The sequence below is a fragment of the Hylobates moloch genome, unplaced genomic scaffold, assembly GCF_009828535.3.
Source record: "Hylobates moloch isolate HMO894 unplaced genomic scaffold, HMol_V3 SCAFFOLD_10, whole genome shotgun sequence".
In the NCBI taxonomy this organism is placed as follows: Eukaryota; Metazoa; Chordata; class Mammalia; order Primates; family Hylobatidae; genus Hylobates; species Hylobates moloch.
Window position 1 is genome coordinate 25,813,837 of NW_026652285.1, and position 18,621 is coordinate 25,832,457.

General features: G+C 49.3%; 1 protein-coding gene across 1 annotated transcript in view; it reads right to left on the minus strand.

Moving 5' to 3' along the window:
- RAB5C (RAB5C, member RAS oncogene family) overlaps positions 1-18,360 on the minus strand; it is a 29,345-nt gene extending 10,985 nt beyond the window's left edge. Inside the window, exon 1 of the mRNA XM_032163645.2 lies at positions 18,253-18,360. The gene's annotated coding sequence lies outside the window, so the exon portion shown is untranslated. The remainder of the gene's footprint in view (positions 1-18,252) is intronic.
- Between the last annotated feature and the right edge of the window lie 261 nt (positions 18,361-18,621).

The following is an 18,621-nucleotide window of genomic DNA, read 5'->3' on the forward strand; positions in this document are numbered from 1 at the left end:
CAGGAGGAGGTAACTCGGTTCAAAGGCTAAAGTGGAAGACATTTGATTTAAAAGCCAACTGGAGCCAGGGCTTTGCAAATGCTTCCGAGGCTCCGATTAGTTGGGGAGATGATTTACCCATAGGCTCAAGAACACAGCTCTTCCTCAAAAGGGAAAACCACTGCCAGCACACAGAAACAGAGGACAGACTCACAGCAGGACTATCCAGGCTTCTAGCTGGTTGCAGACCCAGAGGAAAGAAGAATCTGAAGCAACGCCAGCCACGATCCACATGAGGTACCCACACACCTTCCCCAGCGTAGCTAGCAGGTTAGGACTTGGGAGGCTGAGCCGGGTTTGGTTCAAGCTCCACTCCACCGTTTATTAGCCGTGTGACCTTGGCCAAGTCACACAAGTGATCATTATCAGCTTCAGTTCCTTATCTAAAAATGGGCATTCTTTAATACTAATTGCATGGGGTAGTTCAGATCAAGTGAAACAATTCACCACAGTATCAGGTTGAAGGTGAGCTTTCAACAAGTGGCAGGTTTATTACTCTAGAGGCTAGAATTGGCAGTCAGAGCCCAAAAGGGCCTTAAAGACCCCATCCTACTGTTGACAATTAGAGAAAAAAAATGAAGGTGAGGGGAAGTGACCTGCCTAGGGTCACACAGCCAGCTGGTGGCAGAGCCCAAGCCTGCCCAAGACTCATAACTCAAGCAAGGCTCTCCTATTAGAGATAGAAAGAAAACCCCCAGAATATTAACAATCTCATTACCATAACCCCTGTTACTAAAAATAACAGGGACTGCGACCTTCTATGCATGTTTTTTAAAAATGTAGCTTTTAGCTAGGGAAAAATGAGTTTCTATCAAACTGAAAAAAGCACATTGCTGCCAGGCGAGGTGGCTCATGCCTGTAATCCCAGCACTTTGGGAGGCCGAGGTGGGTGGATCACCAGAGGTCAGGAGTTGGAGACCAGCCTGTCCAACCTGGTGAAACCCCGACTCTACTAAAAATACAAAAATTAGCTGGGCGTGGTGGCTGGCACCTGTAATCCCAGCTACTTGGGAGGCTGAGGCAGGAGAATCACTTGAATCCAGGAGGCAGAGGTTGTGGTGAGCCAAGATCGCACCATTGCACTCCAGCCTGGACAACAGAGCGAGACACCATCTCAAAAAAAAAAAAAAAAAAAAAGCACACTGCTGGATGGAAGAGTTTTATATCTTGATTTGAGAGGTAAATACATGAGTGTATAATCATATAAAAACCCATCGAGCTGTATTTACAATTTGTAAACTATTAAAGTCACATGTCAATAAAAAGGTAAAAAAAATGCTGCTGGTATAGAATTTTGCATATAATCATGAAAAATTAAAACTTGAAAACGATATGAATGCAATCTAGCTCCTCTGTATATAAAATATTTTCTGCCTCTTTAGTATGAAGAAAATAATATTAAAGACAATCAAGGGCTGGGCACGGTGGCTCACGCCTATAATCCCAGCGCTTTGGGAGGCTGAGGTGGGTGGATCACGAGGTCAAGAGATCGAGACCATCCCGGCCAACATGGTGAAACCCCGTCTCTACTAAAAATACAAAAATTAGCTGGGCGTGGTGGCGCCTACCTGTAGTCCCAGCTATTCGGGAGGCTGAGGCAGGAGAATCGCCTGAACCCGGGAGGCGGAGGTTGCAGTGAGCCGAGATCGTGCCACTGCACTCCAGCCTGGTGACTGAGCGAGACTCTGTCTCAAAAAAAAAGGACAATAAAAAACATGATACCTGAATTGGAAAAGACCAAAGGAGAACAAAGATGCCCAAATGTTAAACACAAATAAGGTGCAAGACAATGGGATTCCTCATAAAAAATAAGATTCCTGCATATATATTAAGGATGTATTTAGTGTTTGGGCTTAACTGTGGGCTAAAGGATTTTCAAGTGGTTTAAAGCTTCACAATAATAAAGAGAAACTGATATTTATGTCTTTTCGATGGGGAGAAAGAGGTTATAACAGTATGATATTCTGCACTCCCCAGCTAGTCCAGAGTATATCTGCAGAAGGGGGGTTTAGGGGTTGGGGGACGGAATCAAAGAGAAGGGTGTCCTCTGTGTGACCAGGACTATGGAACTGCTTCACACAGGGCCCGTGTCTTACCTAAGAGTCTAACAGGGGAAGCTTGGCCCTGGCCCTGGAAGCCAGAAGCTTAAGAGCCCAGGGTGAGATCTAGCCGAATCCCAATGGGGGGTGTTGGAACAGGGTGGGCTCCACCTCCCACCTTCAGGAGGTCCAGCTCTTAAACCTAGACTTGGGGGAGGCAGCAGTAGGGAGGAAGGTGCTGCCTTTCCACAGCCACAGGAAGATGACCCTTTTTCCAGGGGAAAGGGAAATAAATCATCCCAGAGGGGCACTCAAGGTGAGCTGGGTCCCCTACCACGGGGAAAGCACCCTCACCTCCCTTAACTGGGATTGGTTTCATTTCATTCTTTTTTCAATAAGATTTCTGAGGCTTAGTGCCTAGACTTCCACACCACAATCAGGCCCTCATGGGATCCACCAGAGCCCCGAGTGCAGCCACCAGCTCCACCAATACCTGCAAAAGGGGCCAGCGTGCAGAGGCGTCAAGAGGCTTAAAGCCTGGATACGCATTACCAAGTGATCTTTAATAAACACTGTGCAGACTGAGCCTGGGACTTTGCCGAAGTCAGCCAGGACAGAGCACAGCTGGCTCTTGCAGCCCTTTCCCTTGTGTGGGAAGTCTTGTATCACTCAGGACAGATGCCAAGCTCACTCAGGTGGAAGACACCCCTGAGGGACAGACCCTTAGCTTTCCAGGACTCTACCCCAGCAGAACACCATGAAATCCTTCCCTGATCCCTGAGCTGTCTTCCCAGCTCTCAATGACAGATGGGTTCTCTGGAGAGGCTCAGAGAGGAGCAGTCAGGGCTGGATGGAAACCTCCAGCATCCACTCCCTCTTTCTGCACCCACAGGGAGGAAGACTATTGGGGTGGGAGGACATCTCCATGGATCTGCTGGCACAGCTTGGCCAGTGTGGTCGGCCAGTGCTGTCCACAGAAGGGCCCCAGGCTTCATGGGCAGCTCAACAACTCTCAGTCATTGGCCCTACTGGCCAACAGAGGAGACAGGTAGCAAGGAAGGCCCACAGACAAGGCACTGCCTGCAGCTGCACCAGGCAAGGCTCTCGGCCAGCCTACCGATTCCAAAAGGCACCAGGGGGGCCAGGCCCTAACGCTGACATTCCTGAGAGACTGTTCTCCCTAAGAGGGCCCAGTGTCTAACAGCACACCTCAGTCAGCAAGGTTGTGGCAGATTATTATTATTATTATTTTTTGAGACGGAGTCTCGCTCTGTTACCCAGGCTGGAGTACAGTGGCGCGATCTCGGCTCACTGCAACCTCCAGCTCCCAGGTTCAAGCAATTCTGCCTCAGCCTCCCGAGTAGGTAGGACTACATACGCGTGCCACCACATCTGGCTAATTTTTTGTATTTTTTAGTAGAGATGAGGTTTCACCATGTTAGCCAGGATGGTCTCGATTTCCTGACCTTGTGATCCAGGCTGTGCCAGATTCTCTACTCCTGTCTAGGGCTGCTCTCTCAAGCCTCAAGCAAAAGCTCAACTTGGAATCTTTCTGCAGCCCAGAACCACACACATGTCCCAGCCACAGGGCTTGGTAGGGATGATAACATGGCTGTATGGTGGCTCACACGCCATCAGTCAGTTCTTCACCTGCCAATGCCAGGCGGGATGCTAGGAAGAGTGCCATCCAAGGCAAAGGTTCTTCTGGCCCCAACCTGCCCTGCTGCTGTCCTGGAATAGGGCATGAGTCAAATGGAAGCCAGTCAGGATAGACAGATGCAGGATTCCTGTTGATCCACAATCCTCACAACTATCCTGTATTTCATTTGCTCAGGCAGTTACTATTTAGCTAGGACATTTCTCACTGGAATCTCATCAATGCAGGGCCCGTCTTTCCCCCATATCAAAAGGGGCTCTGCAGGGGTCAGAAGCACCAGCCAGGACAGCTGCCACTTCTGCTGCTGCCCTAGGCCCAGAAAGACTCCAAAAACCTCTGTTGAAAGTCAGGATCAGAAGCAGCACCTGTTCATCCAGCCACTCACACCAGCGGACACCTCTCCAAAACCCTTCCCGCCCTTACAAATAACAGAAAACAAAAGAAAGCCAGTTTAAATCACTGCCCCCTTGTTTTGCCTTCAGCTCCTAAACACAGAGCAGAGGTCATGTTTGAGAGGAAAGTGGGGGAAAAGAGAACCAGCAAGCCAAATGCCTCCTGTTCAGACACCACACACACCGTGGTCACAGGCTATGCAACCAACAAGAAAAACGTCAAAGTTCTCGGTGGGAGACCTGAGGGATGATGGCTATTCTCAGAAGCCTGGGCACCAAAGAACAACATTTTAGAATACATACACACATATATATATATATATTTTTTTTTTCTTTTCTCTGAGATGGAGTCTTGCTCTGTCACCCAGGCTGGAGTGCAGTGGCACAATCTGGGCTCACTACAACCTCTGCCTCCTGGGTTCAAGCGATTCTCGTGCTTCTGCCTCCTGAGTAGCTGGGATTCCAGGTGTGTACCACCATACCCAGCTTGTATTTTTGTATTTTTAGTAGAGATGAGGGTTCACCATGTTGGCCAGGCTGGTCTCGAACTCCTAACCTCAAGTGATCTGCCTGCTTCAGCCTCCCAAAGTGTTGGGATTACAGGCATGAGCCACTGCACCCAGCTCTTTTTCTATATACATTTTTGAGACAGGGTCTTGCTCTGCTGCCCAGGTTGGAGTGCAGTGACACAATCATAGCTTACTGCTACCTTGACTTCCTGGGCTCAAGCAATCCTCCTACCTCAGCCTCCCGAGTAGCTAAGACTACAGGCGCATGCCACCATGCACAGCTAATTTTTCTATTTTTTGTAGAGATGGGGTTTCGCCATGTTGCCCAGGCTGGTCTCAGACTCCTGGGCTCAAGTGATCCACCTGCTTCAGCCTCCCAAAGTGCTGCGATTACAGGCATGAGCCACTGTGTCTGGCATCTTTCTTAATTTTTGCTGAACAAACTGTAGAGTGGTGCCCAGTGAAGAAATCAAGCAATGAATAGGTCTAAACAAGATTCAATGAGTGAATCACACTTCTGCTTCCATGGCCCCAAATGTTCGTAAGACTAGTGTAGGTGGCAAGGGGTTGGAGAACTTGGGGGATTGAGGGTTGTGAGTGAGAAAGCAAGAGAAATTAAAGGCACTGTTGCAGATGAAAACAACCACATTACAAAATTCTCAAAGGCTGGACAATGGGTTTCCTTTGTGTTAACAGCACATAACAGCAAGCCTGACCCATAGTAGGTGAGCACAGATACGGTGAACTGCGCATAGGAGAGGTACTGCCTGCTTACACGTGGCAAGTGAACGGGGGAAGTTGAGGGCTTAAATCCGCATTCATCTGCCAGACGGCTCAGGTCCCCTAACAGAGCCACAGAGCAGCTGAGGAGCTGCCTCACTTCCCCAGGGAGGACTTCCTCCATCCCTACTGCACAGGGCTTAAGAGCACAAGTGCTGGAGTCAGACAACTTGAACTTCAGTTCAAGTTCTGGAGGCACCACTTACTAGGGTGTTCTGGTGTTGTCACTGAACCCATTTCCTCACATGTAAAATGGAGAGACCAGTACCACCCGTCTCCAGGACTGCCAGGAAGATGATGCATGTGAGAGTCTCAGCAAAGGGCCTGGCATGGGGAAGCATTCAGTACATGTTCTGCAGCAGGGAAGCCCCTGCGCCTTCACTTCCCTGTGAAGAAGGCGGACTCCTCACTTCATCTTTCAGACAACATTCACACGTTCCTCTTACCTCCAGTTTCCCGGGACTCCATTCTTCAGCATCTCTCATTTGGAGAGAATGTTGAAGAGGACGTCTTTCCCCAGTTTCCTAGAAGATACTCAGTGTCCTGTCAACAACCCCAATCTTGTATCCTCTGGAGACTAGCTCCCAAAACCACAAAAATGGAGGGGAGAAACCATCACCATCCAATAAATCTGCATGGGGTGAAGGCCCCAACCATGCAAACCATAACCTCTTAAAAAAAAAAAAAGCCCCATTAACACAAAGCATCTTGGTTTTTTTTGGTAGAGATGGGGTTTCATCATGTTGCCCAGGCTGATCTCAAACTCCTGCGCTCAAGCAATGCCCCCGCCTTGGCCTCTCAAAGTACTGAGATTACAGGCATGAGCCACCGCGCCCAGCCCACAAAGCATCTTCAAGCCCAAATGCTCTTCCTTCCATCTCAAAGCCTCTTTCAGGAAAGGGAAGAAGCAGTTCAGTTGTGGAGAGGGGGAGGGGACAGGAATAGAGCAGCTGACAAAGAAAGCAGAGTTCCTTTTAAAAACCAGGCTGCAAATGCTAGAGGTTTGGAAACTGGCGTCATTAATCACCATGCTGTCTGAGCAGCTCAGAGAGCAATCTGATGTCTAGGAGAGCAGCCAGGGTTAGGGAGGCCACCCACACCCTCCTCCACGCCTGGAATGCCTCTGACAGCCACCTGAAGGGGACATACATGGAGCTATGAATAGAAGGCAAGAGGCTTGTAAACCAACTCCTGTTAAGATCCCAAGTTAGTGTTTCCAGCAGGGCTCAAGTTACACATTTTCAGAGAGATGACAGTACAACGGAAGGATTTCAGCTGTTCAATGATTCAGGATCATTGCACAAAGTGACAGCCTACCCTGAGCCCGCCAACAGCCACAAACCGTCCCATGGGGGCAGTCCATTTTGGAAGGGCAGCAAAAGACACTGACTGGCCCGGACCATGTGGAATCTCTTACAAGACCCAGAGTCCAGGAAGGTTTAGCTGGAGAACTTAGCACCTGAAATAGAGAACGATTATATACACATACCTCATCTTCCCAACTCCATAGGTAAATTCCAAAGGAAAGACCAAAGCAGACCATTTTTTGGATCAGTCATAGCAACAGGCAGGGGTAAGAGCAGTATGAACGTGTGAGTAGAAGAACAACAGCCAGCTACTGGGATTAACTCCCAGGACTGCAGTTGATTCTCGCGGGGTAGATTTCCCAGGTCCACCTCTACCTTTCCCAACTCCAGGGTCTTCAGTAACTATGACTAAACATCAAGAGAAGAAATAACTCAAGGCATCCACATCACTCTATGTCAACATAGCTGAGAGAAAACATTTGCTAAAAAGGCAGTGGCCTTCGAGAGCCAGCTGAATCTACGACTCTGGCACGAAATACACAAAGTAAGCCTGGGGCTGGGCGCGGTGGCTCATGCCTGTAACCCCAGCACTTTGGAAGGCCGAGGCAAGTGGATCACTTGAGGTCAGGAGTTCAAAACCAGCCTGGCCAACATGGGGAAACCTCGTCTCTACTAAAAATACAAAAATTAGCCAGAAATGGTAGCGTGCACCTGTAATCCCAGCTACTCAGGAGGTTGAGGCACAAGAATTGCATGAATCTGGGAGGCAGAGGCTGCAGTAAGCCGAGATCGTGCGGCTGCACTCCAGCCTGGGGGACAGAGTCTGTCTCCAAAAATCTGGCAGTGCCAAAAAGTAAAGAAGTAACCAAAAAACAAAAACAAAAATCCTCACAATGACTGAGCAGGTCAAAGGAGGCTAAAAGAGCAACCAATGGGCAAAGCTGAAACATTTTGGGCAATAAAACAAAGTAACACTGGATTATTTATGTATTTATTTTTGAGACAAAGTCTCACTCTGTTGCCTAGGCTGGGGTGCAGTGGCAGGATCTCCGCTCACTGCAACCTCCACCTCCCTGCTTCAAACCATTCCCCTGCCTCAGGTACCAGAGTAGCTAGGATTATAAGCATGCACTATCATACCCAGCTAATTTTTGTATTTTTAGTAGAGATAGGGTTTCACCATGTTGGCTAGGCTGGTCTCAAACTCTTGGCCTCAGGTGATACGCCCATCTTGGCTTCCCCAAGTGCTGAGAATACAAACATGAGCCACTGTGCCCAGCCTTATCGCTGGATTATAAACCAAAGTGTAAAATAAATATCCTGGAGTCCATACTGATATAAATAATTGAACAAATAAATGGGGGAGAATAGGCCGGGCGCAGTGGCTCACGCCTGTAATCCCAGCACTTTGGGAGGCCGACACGGGTGGATCACGAGGTCAGGAACTTGAGACCATCCTGGCTAACATGGTGAAACCCCATCTCAGGGCAGGCATGGTGGCTCACGCCTGTAATCCCAGCACTTTGGGAGGCCGAGGTGGGCGGATCACGAGGTCAGGAGATCGAGACCATCCTGCCTAACAAGGTGAAACCCCGTCTCTACTAAAAATACAAAAATTAGCCGGGCGTGGTGGCAGGCGCCTGCAGTCCCAGCTGTGCAGGAGGCTGAGGCAGGAGAATGGCGTGAACCCAGGAGGCAGAGCTTGCAGTGAGCCGAGATTGCACCACTGCACTCCAGCCTGGGTGACAGCACCAGACTCCATCTCAAAAAAAAAAAAAAATAAGAAACCCCATCTCTACTAAAAAAAATACAAAAAAATTAGCTGGGTGTGGTGGCGTGCGCCTATAGTCCCAGCTACTCGGGAGGCTGAGGCAGGAGAATGGCGTGAACCTGGGAGGTGGAGCTTGCAGTGAGCCGAGATTGCGCCACTACACTCCAGCCTGGGCGACAGAGTGAGACTCCGTCTCAAAAAAAACAAAAAAACAAAACAACAACAACAACAAAAGAAAAAATAATTTAGTAACTCATGTAGCTACTCCGCCCTCAACAAGGGGAACGTGAACATAAGTCCCTGTTCCTTAGGTGTAGGCTACACATAGTGACTTTCTTCCAAAGGGTGCATGCAACATGGAAAGGGGAAGGGAAGAACAACTTCACAGAGAAGCCTCACACACATCACCTCAGCCAAGTGATCATGGTTGACATCAGTCATGGAAAGGCTTGTGGATTGTATGTACCCTTGACATGATGTGATGAAATAGCACTTTACCTCTCTGGTCCTCCTTCCCAAAATTCGGCACAGTCTAATTATTAAAAAAGAAAACACTGGACATAGCCAGGCGTGGTAGCTCACGCATGTAATCCCACCACTTTGGGAAGCCGAGGTGAGCAGATCGCTTGAGCTCAGGAGTTTGAGACCAGCCTGGACATCACGGTGAAACCTTGTCTCTACAAAAATTAGCCAGGCGTGGTGGTGCATTTCTGTAGTCCCAGCTACTTGGGAGGCTGAGGAGAATGGCTTGAGCCGAAATTGCACCACTGCACTCCAGCCTGGGTGACAGAGCAAGACTGTCAAAAAGAGAAAAATACTGCACAAATCCCAGTTGAGAAGAGATTCTTTTTATTTTTTATTATTTTTTTTGAGACGGAGTCTCATTCTGTCCCCAGCCCAGGCTGGAGCACAGTGACACGATGTTGGCTCACTGCAACCTCCGCCTCCTGGTTCAAGCGATTCTTGTGCCTCAGCCTCCTGAGTAGCTGAGATTACAGGTGCGTACCACCATGCCTGGCTAATTTTTGTATTTTTAATAGAGATGAGGCTTCACCATGTTGGCCAGGCTGGTCTCGAACTCCAGACTTCAAGTGATCCACCCACCTCGGCCTTCCAAAGTGCTGGGATTACAGGCGTGAGTCACTGCGCTTGGCCGAGATCCTCTTTAGATGCTTGCCCAGCACTCCTCAAAACTGTCAAGGTCATCAAAAACAAGAAAAGTCTGAGAAGCCGGCACAGCCAAGAGGAGCCTAAGGAGACAATGAACATAGGTAACATGGGATCCTGGAACAGCAAAAGGACATCAGGTAAAAATCTAAGGAAATCTAAATAAAGGATGGACTTTAATGTAAAATACATACTAACATAAGATGTTAATAACAGGGAAAACTATGTGTGGGAGATTGTGAGAAAACTCTGCACTATCTTCATAACTTTTCTAAAAGTATTCTGAAAGAATAAGTTTATTAAGCCTCGGCAACATAGGGAGACCCCATCTCTACAAAAAAATAAAAAATTGGCCAGGCACAGTGGCTCACGCCTGTAATCCCAGCACTTTGAGAGGCCAAGGCAGGCAGACCACAAGGTCAAGAGATCAAGACCATCCTGGCCAACATGGTGAAACCCCGTCTCTACTAAAAATATAAAAATTAGCTGGGCATGGTGGCGTGCGCCTGTAGTCCCAGCTACTCGGGAGGCTGAGGCAGGAGAATCACTTGAATCCAGGAGACGGAGGTTGCAGTGAGCCAAGATGGCATCACTGCACTCCAGCCTGGGCAAGAGAGCAAGACTCCATCTCAAAAGAAAAAAAAAAAGGGAGACCGAGGTGGGCGGATCACGAGGTCAGGAGATCGAGACCATCCTGGTTAACATGGTGAAACTCTGCCTCTACTAAAAGTACAAAAAATTAGCTGGGCATGGTGGCGGGAGACTGTAGTCCCAGCTACTCGAGAAGCTGAGGCAGGAGAATAGCGTGAACCCAGGAGCTTGCAGTGAGCCGAGACTGCGCCACTGCACTCCAGCCTGGGCGACAAGGCAAGACTCCATCTCAAAAAAAATAAAAAAAGAAAGAAAGAAAAAAAGACCAGCCTCAAGGTGAGTAGAGGATATCCAAGTACTGCAGGCACAGGACCAGGCAATGTTAAAGACCCCATCTGTGGAATACACATGTGAGGGCTGCTCATACCACTGGTCTGAACATCTGCTGCCACCACTTTCTTAAGCCACCTTCACTCAGGAACGAGCCTTATGCAGACATGCAGAACAGCATCCACAGGCAGAGTGAAATTTGCTTCCACTGATCCTTGCTAAGTACTGGTCTGGGGTTGGTGCTGCCTCACCACACACAACTGCAGAAGCACGGTTGTTCTGTCCTGCCATCAGATACACACACGGCAGAAGCCAGCCAGCCGGACTGTGGCTAGTCAGGGCCACGCCCTCATTGTCCCATTAAACCCTTCACCAGAAATGGAGATTTGGAGAGTCTTAACTTCTGGCAACTGAGTTTGTGACCTGCTTCCCATCATCCGTACTGTAACATTTATTCTCTTGACCTGTTTGCTCTCCTATTTGTCCGTGAGCAACTTTCTAGGGGATGGACCAAAGATATGGCTCAAGCTGTGGGATCAGATGGATTTAAGTTTGAATCATAGGTTCATGACATCCAAAGTGTGTGAAGAAAGGAAGTGTGTGTTAAAAGAAGTGGGCGAGGGCCAGGCATGGTGGCTCACCCTGTAATCCCAGCACTTTGGGAGGCCGAGGCGGGTGGATCACCTGAGTTCGGGAGTTCAAGACCAGCCTGACCAACATGGAGAAACCCCATCTCTACTAAAAATACAAAAAATTAGCCAGCCTTGGTGGCACATGCCTGTAATCACAGCTACTCCGGAGGCTGAGGCAGGACAATCTCTTTAACTTGGGAGGCAGAGGTTGTGGTGAGCTGAGATTGTGCCATTGCACTCTAGCCTGGGCAACAAGAGCAAAACTCTGTCTCAAAAAAAAAAAAAAAAAAAAAAGAAGTGGGCGAGGCTGGGCACAGTGGCTCATGCCTGTAATCCCAGCACTGGGAGGCCGAGGCAGGCAGATCATGAGGTCAGGAGTTTGAGATCAGCCTGGCCAACATGGTGAAACCCGTCTCTACTAAAAATACAAAACTAGATGGGCGTGGTGGTGCACACCTGTAATCCCAGCTACTAGGGAGGCTGAAGCAGGAGAATCACTTGAACCCAGGGGGCAGAGGTTACAGTGAGCAAGATCGTACCATTGCACTCCAGCCTGGGTGAGAGGGCAAAACTCCATCTCAAAAAAAAAAAGAAGTGGGCAGGTGTTTGGTGTTTGCTTTAAGGGCAGGTTTGAATGTCTGCCCTCTCCTTTAACAACTTCAGTAGGGGGCCTACTATGCTGAGTGCCATGCCAGGTCCTAAACACACAAAGATCAAACAGGACCCGATCTGTGCCCCTAAAGGGCTCACCCACCAGAGAATAAGGCAAATAAGGAACAATGAGATAGCAGTTGAGAAGACAGCCCATGTAGGAGACAAGCCCTCAGCCCATTTGGGGCAAGGGAAGGCTTCACAGAGGAAGTGGCATTCAAACTGAGCTTTGAGAGAAAAGTAGGGAGATGCAGTTTCCAGGCATGTGAGGTGGAGAAGGGCCTTCTAGGCAAAGTGAACAGTAGGCATTTAGCCCAGAGATGGGTCAAGGAGAGGCTGTATTGAATAGCGATAAGAGCACACCCCTTCTCTGCCATTACTACCTAGCCTCCCACTCTAATATGGGGATTAAACACAGAACCTACCTCCTAGGGTTGTCGGAGGATTAAAGGAGTCACACACATAGGGCTCACAAGAGTGCCTGGCACACGGCAAAAATAAAAGTTTAGCTTTTATTTGTATTACTGTTCTTATACATAGAGGATGGGGCTATTTAATTGGAAAAGTAATCTCTTACAATACCAAGCTATTAATGCAGAGGACGCCAAAAATATTCCAATTCTCCTCTGCCAAGGTTGTTGAAAGCATGATTACTTGGATTTTGGCACGTCCTAGTTTATAAATTCTACCTAAAAAAGTGCTTCTCAAACAGCCCCAACATATGTACCCTTCACTCAAGTCAGGGGAGAGGAAATTCCCAGAAATCTGGGAGTTGAACCCAAAGCAGCTGGCTACAACCAAAATACTGTCTTTGGCCAGGTGCAGTGGCTCACGCCTATAATCCCAGCACTTTGGGAGGCCGAAGTAGGAGGATCACTTGAGCCCAGGAGTTCTGAGACCAGCCTGGGCAATATGGCAAAACTCTGTCTCTCCTAAAAATACAAAAACTAGCCGGGCATGGTGGTACATGCCTATAGTCCCAGCTACTCAGGAGGCTGAGGTGGGAGGATCACCTGGGTCCAGGAGGTCAAGGCCGAAGTAAGCCGTGATCATACCACCACACTCCAGCCTGGGTGAGAGAGGCCCTGTCTCAAAAATAAATAAATAAATTAATTAATTAATTAAAGTTTCCTGTGTTAGCTTCAATTGATGCAAACTTTGCATTCTAATCTATAATAGTTACAGGACTGTTTAAATATTAAAACGTTTACAACTGAGTAAAACTGAAGTGGCACAGCATTCTCTTCTGTAAAATGGGAATACAACCCACATCAATTCTGTTCAATATCTACGAAATGAAACAATTTGTGAAACCATCAAGCAATGTACAAGGCATCCCAGCAGACATTTTGTTTTTGTTTTAGAAATGGGGTCTATGTTGCCCAGGCTGGTTTTTTTTTTTTTTTTTGAGATAGAGTCTTGGTCTGTTGCCCAGGCTGGAGAGCAGTGGTGCAATCTCGGCTCACTGCAACGTCCACCTCCCAGGTTGAAGTGCCTCCCAGGTTCCTGCCTCAGCCTCCCAAGTAGCTGGGATTACAGGCATGTGCCACCACGTCTGACTAATTTTGGTATTTTTAGTAGAGATGGGGTTTCACCATGTTGGCCAGGCTGATCTCGAACTCCTGACGTCAGGTGATCTGCCAGCCTCAGCCTTCCAAAGTGCTAGGATTACAGGCGTGATCCACCACACCTGGCCCCCAAGCTGGTCTTGAACTCCTGGGATCAAGTGATCCTCCCGAAGTGCTGGGATTATAGGCATGAGCCACTGTGCCCAGCCCCAGCATATGTTTGGTACACATGTTGAATCAGAATCAGTGTTGAGGCCGGGCATAATTACCTGAGGTCAGGAGATCAAGACCAGCCTGGCCAACATGGAGAAACCCTGTCTCTACTAAAAATACAAAAATTAGCTGGGCATGGTGGCACACACCTGTAATCCCAGCTACTCAGGAGGCTGAGGCAGGAGAATCGCTTGAGCCCAGGAGACAGAGGTTGCAGTGAGCCAAGATCACGCCATTGCACTCCAGCCTAGGAGACAAGAGTGAAACTCCATCTCAAAAAAGAAAAAAAAATCAGCTGGACATGGTGGCTCATGCTTGTAATCCCAGCACTTTGGGAGGCCGATGAGGCGGGCAGATCACCTCACCTGAGGTCAGGAGTTTGAGACCAGCCTGGCCAACATGGTCAAACCCCGTCTCTACAAAAATACAAAAAAAAAATTAGCCGGGCATGATGGCGGGTGCCTGTAATCCCAGCTACTCAGGAGGCTGAGGCAGGAGAATCACTTGAACCCAGGAGGCAGAGGTTGCAGTGAGCCTGGGCAACAGAATGAGAATGAGACTGTCTGTCTCCAAAAAAAAAAAAAAACAAAAACCTTCAAACCCCTACCTACCCATCAGAGGCAAGTGCTATTTTGTGGGCATCCAGTCTGCCAGCACTGGACTAGCTCCTTTCTTTGTTTCTAATTCTGCAAGGTATTTCGCATCCCCATTTTACCAGAAGAAACATAGGCTCAGGGAGGTCAAGTAATAAGCCCAGGGTCACACGACTGGTAAGTGGGGGAATCAGGATGAGAACTCAGGTCCAACTGCCTTGGAAGTTCTAGTGCCTTCCACCCGACCACACTGCCTGTTTACTGGGCGAGGGTTAGAAGTAGAAGGTCTGGCCAGGTGCAGTGGCTCACGCCTGTAATCCCAGCACTTTGGGAGGCCAAGGCGGGCGGATCACGAGGTCAGGAGATTGAGACCATCCTGGCTAACACGGCAGAACCCCGTCTCTACTAAAAATACAAAAAAATTAGCCGGACATGGTGGCGGGCACCTGTAGTCCCAACTACTCTGGAGGCTGAAGTAGGAGAATGGCATGAACCCGGGAGATGGAGCTTGCAGTGAGCCGAGATCATACCACTGCACTCCAGCCTGGGCGACAGAGCGAGACTCCGACTCAAAAAAAAAAAAAAAGAACTAAGAAGTACTTGCTTGGTGGGGCTGAATTTAAATATATGATCTTGCTCTGTTTCCATGTAAATTCTAGTGACAGGAGCTCCTAGTGGCAAGCCACATTCTTCCCACTTGCAAGCAGCAGGCAGCACCACAGGGGAAACAGAGGACTAACCAGAGGCCTGCTCTGCTGCTTCCCCCTTTACCCTGCCCAGTGGGACCCCTGAGTTCACTCACTTTAACTTTCATTTTCTAGCCATTAGGACTTTCAGGTTCCCAAAAAAATTAATGACATGTATATGTCAGCAAACACTCAGGCCCTGAAGAGTACTGACTTGGGCTCCTAACTGTTTTGGTCCTCAGAGGCAGAGGTGAAAGGGGTCAAGAGAGAAGACAGGAGGTAGGGTAGACGCAGGGGAAGAAAACAAAAACAGAGGAGCACCAGTGATGAGGAGGGCTAAAGAGTTAAGAGTCTGCCCTTGTGCCACGGCGCGCTCACCCTGCATATTCATTCATTTAACAAACAAACCAGGCTGAAGGAGGGCCCACTGTTAGAAGATCAGGTCACATCTGACCCCAAATCCAAGCCCCAGCTCTACCACCTTCTAAATGTATGATCTTGGGCAAACTACTTAAGTTCCTTCTGAATCCCTTCTAAAGCAGGGACACATACTTGCCTTATCTTACTCAAAAAAAAAAAAAAAGGAATAATAAAAATTAAAAACAAAGTGGGGAAACAAGCCCCACTATTTCCCAGGGCACCTATGAGGAATAGAAAATAATTTTGCAACCTTAAAATTTTTAAAAATTAGTGTTACTGCCCCTCTACAGTTTAACAGCTAATTGTGAGAGGCAAGAGGGCAGGAGAGGAACAGCATCAGAAAGGAGGGGTTCTGTCGCACACGGAGCCATCGCTCTTTCTGCCAGGCAGAGTCAGACCTCTGCTTGGACTCTGTAATTTCTGGGTGCCAGAAGTGGCTGCATAACGACCCAAAGCACTGGGGCCTTCCTCGTCTCTCTAAATGGCAGAGCTTCCCCTTCAAAGTCGTTTCAGGTTGGATGCAGTGGCTCATGCCTGTAATCCTAGCACTTTGGGAGGCTGAGGTGGGTGGATCACCTGAGGTCAGGAGTTCGAGACCAGCCTGGCCAACATGGTGAAACCCCGTCTCTACTAAAAATACAAAAATTAGCTGGACGTGGTGGCGCTTGCCTGTAATCTCAGCTACTCAGGAGGCTGAGGCAGGAGAATCCCTTGATCTCAGGAGGCGGAGGCTGCAGTGAGCCAAGATTGTACCACTGCACTCCAGCCTGGGTGACAAAACAAGGCTCCGTCTCAAAAAAAAAAAAAAAAGTCGTTTCAGAGTCAGAGCTGGGAGAGCATGTCCAGACAAAGAAACGAAGGTCTCCTCAGAAGGCTGGTTGGCCTCATCCCAGCACTCCTGAAGAGTGAGAAACTGCGGTCTACTCCTGAAGACGTTAAGTCTGGTCAGAGACCAATGGCCAGTGAGCAGTCAGGCCTCTCTGGCCCTGCCCCTCAGATGCCCAGGCTGATCAGATCAGAGAAACTAGGTTGGCTGAAGAAGTCTCCAATGAGCCCCAAAGGAACCCACACAGATACAGAGCCTGTGATCCAGCTGTTGACCCTAATAAGGAAGGCTTCTTCTGTTGTCCGATAAAAAGTGAAATAAGTAGGCCGGGCACGCCTGTAATCCCAGCACTTTGGGAGGCTGAGGCGGGTGGATCACCTGAAGTCAGGAGTTCGAGACCAGCCTGGCCAACATGGTGAGACCCCGTCTCTACTAAAAATACAAAAATTAGCTGGGTGTGGTGGCAGGTGCCTGTTAATCCCAGCTACTCGGGAGGCTAAGGCAGGAGAACTGCTTGAACCCAGGAGGCAGAGGTTGCAGCGAGCCGAGATCACACCACTGCACTCCAGCCTGGGCGACAGAGCAAGACTCCATCTCAAAAACAAACAAACAAAAAAGTGAAGTAAGTACATCCTAGGTCTACCCAAAAGACTGTAGGAATCAGATACTAGCCACTGCCCAGAAGCACTCAAACACACCTCAAGGCCACAAAACACAGCACTTTTAAGTGGCACGTGAGGGTGGTACAGGTAGCCCAGAACACTGAAGAGCTACAGAAGTTCCCACAAACTGCACAGCTTTCCGTCCCTTCCTCCACTGTAGATAGCAAGGGTCAGTCATGGCCGCAGAGCCAGGCTACTCCTCGTTAAGGTACAGTCTCCGGCCTGTACTTTGGCCACATAACAAAGCTTGGTGTGAGACAGCAGCTATTTCACACACCTAAGCCCCAAGCAACAGACAAGGATCACAGTCAATATGGTTGAGGGAACCTGCACTTTCTGGCATGTATGGGAATTCCTTGGGCTACAATTAAAAATCCAGAACTGCCATTGTGATCTTGACTTAGTCCTCAGTAATAAGTCCAAGCCCAGAAGGGATTGTAGACAGACCCTGGCATGGTGTGGACCTGTTGCTCAGGGAGGTGTATGTGTGTGTGTTTGGGAGTGGGAAAGAGATGGCCCTTCAATTCCAGACTCCTCATTTTGGGTGTTATTCTCCTCCCTATAGACATACGGACAGCAGTCCCAAGAAAAGCAGTCCCTCTGAGGCGGCTCGGAAACCACTCACGTGCTCTGGGAGGACAGAGCTGAGCCTGGAGCAAGGGGGGAGGGGAAAGAAGATAATGAATGGGCACATCCACCCAGATCTGTGATCTGTAGCTAGGATTGAGCAAACCTCAGCTAAATTCTTCAGAGGCAGGAAGAGAGAGACACTCAGAGAACAACATAACTAGAGGACAGGGCTGGGAGACAGAAGGGGCAAAGCAAGAAAACAGCTCATTGCTAGTAAGTGACCCAGACTTTAAACTCTGCTGAGGTCCTGGTTGGTTCTCTGGCTTGAGGAAAGAGAGGAAGTAAGGAGTTGCGGGAGCGCAAACACACTTCTGTGCGTGTGGAACGGTCTCACCCAGACGACCCCCCTCCCCCAGAGGAAATCGAGATATTCCTCTAGGGCTAGAGGGGACAACTGGTTTTGTGGGACAGGAGGAAGGAAAACGGCGACAGACAGCACTCCCTGTCACTTCTAAAAGAGAAGAGAGACAGGTTCCTTCACACCTAGCAAAGATCCTCCGATTCTGGAAGCAGGGGGAGCGGAACTTAGGGTACCTCTCTCCCACAACTGGAATGGACAGGCCAGAGGACAGTCATAGCGGTTTCCTTAAGGCTCACGAAAGGCAGGTAAGCTAAAGAAAGAAGCTCCCCACCTCCTATGGCCCGACGCCTGGGGAACCCCTCAAGAGGGGGCTACGGGTCGGGGGAGGGGTCAGTATCCCCCTAAACTGGGGCTGGGCGGGAGGAAGGGCTACCCTGGAGATGCTTCAACGCAGGCGAGACACCAGATCCTGGGACAAGCATACTCACGGCGGCTTCGGGACGGCGGCGTTACTTGGGGCCGGGGCTCGGACGGGATCCGCTTCTCTCCCCCCCGGCGGTGTCCCAGGCTCGGGCCTCCACTTCCGCCTTTCAGCCGCTCCGGATCCGGATCTCCACCTCCGCCCCGCCCCTCAATACTCCCAGGTGATTGACAGGGCAGACAGACCAATGGGAGGCACTCTTGGCCGACCTACCCAGCGGCGCCGGTAGGAACGCGGGAGTGGCGGTAGGGAGCGCGCGAGGGATGGCGGGACTTGTAGTTCGCAGAGCTGGGAGGAGTCAGTGGCTGCCTGGGACTTGGGCTTAGGGTGGAGCCGGCTGACTGCGAGGCGGAGCCCGGCCGGAACTTTTTTTTTT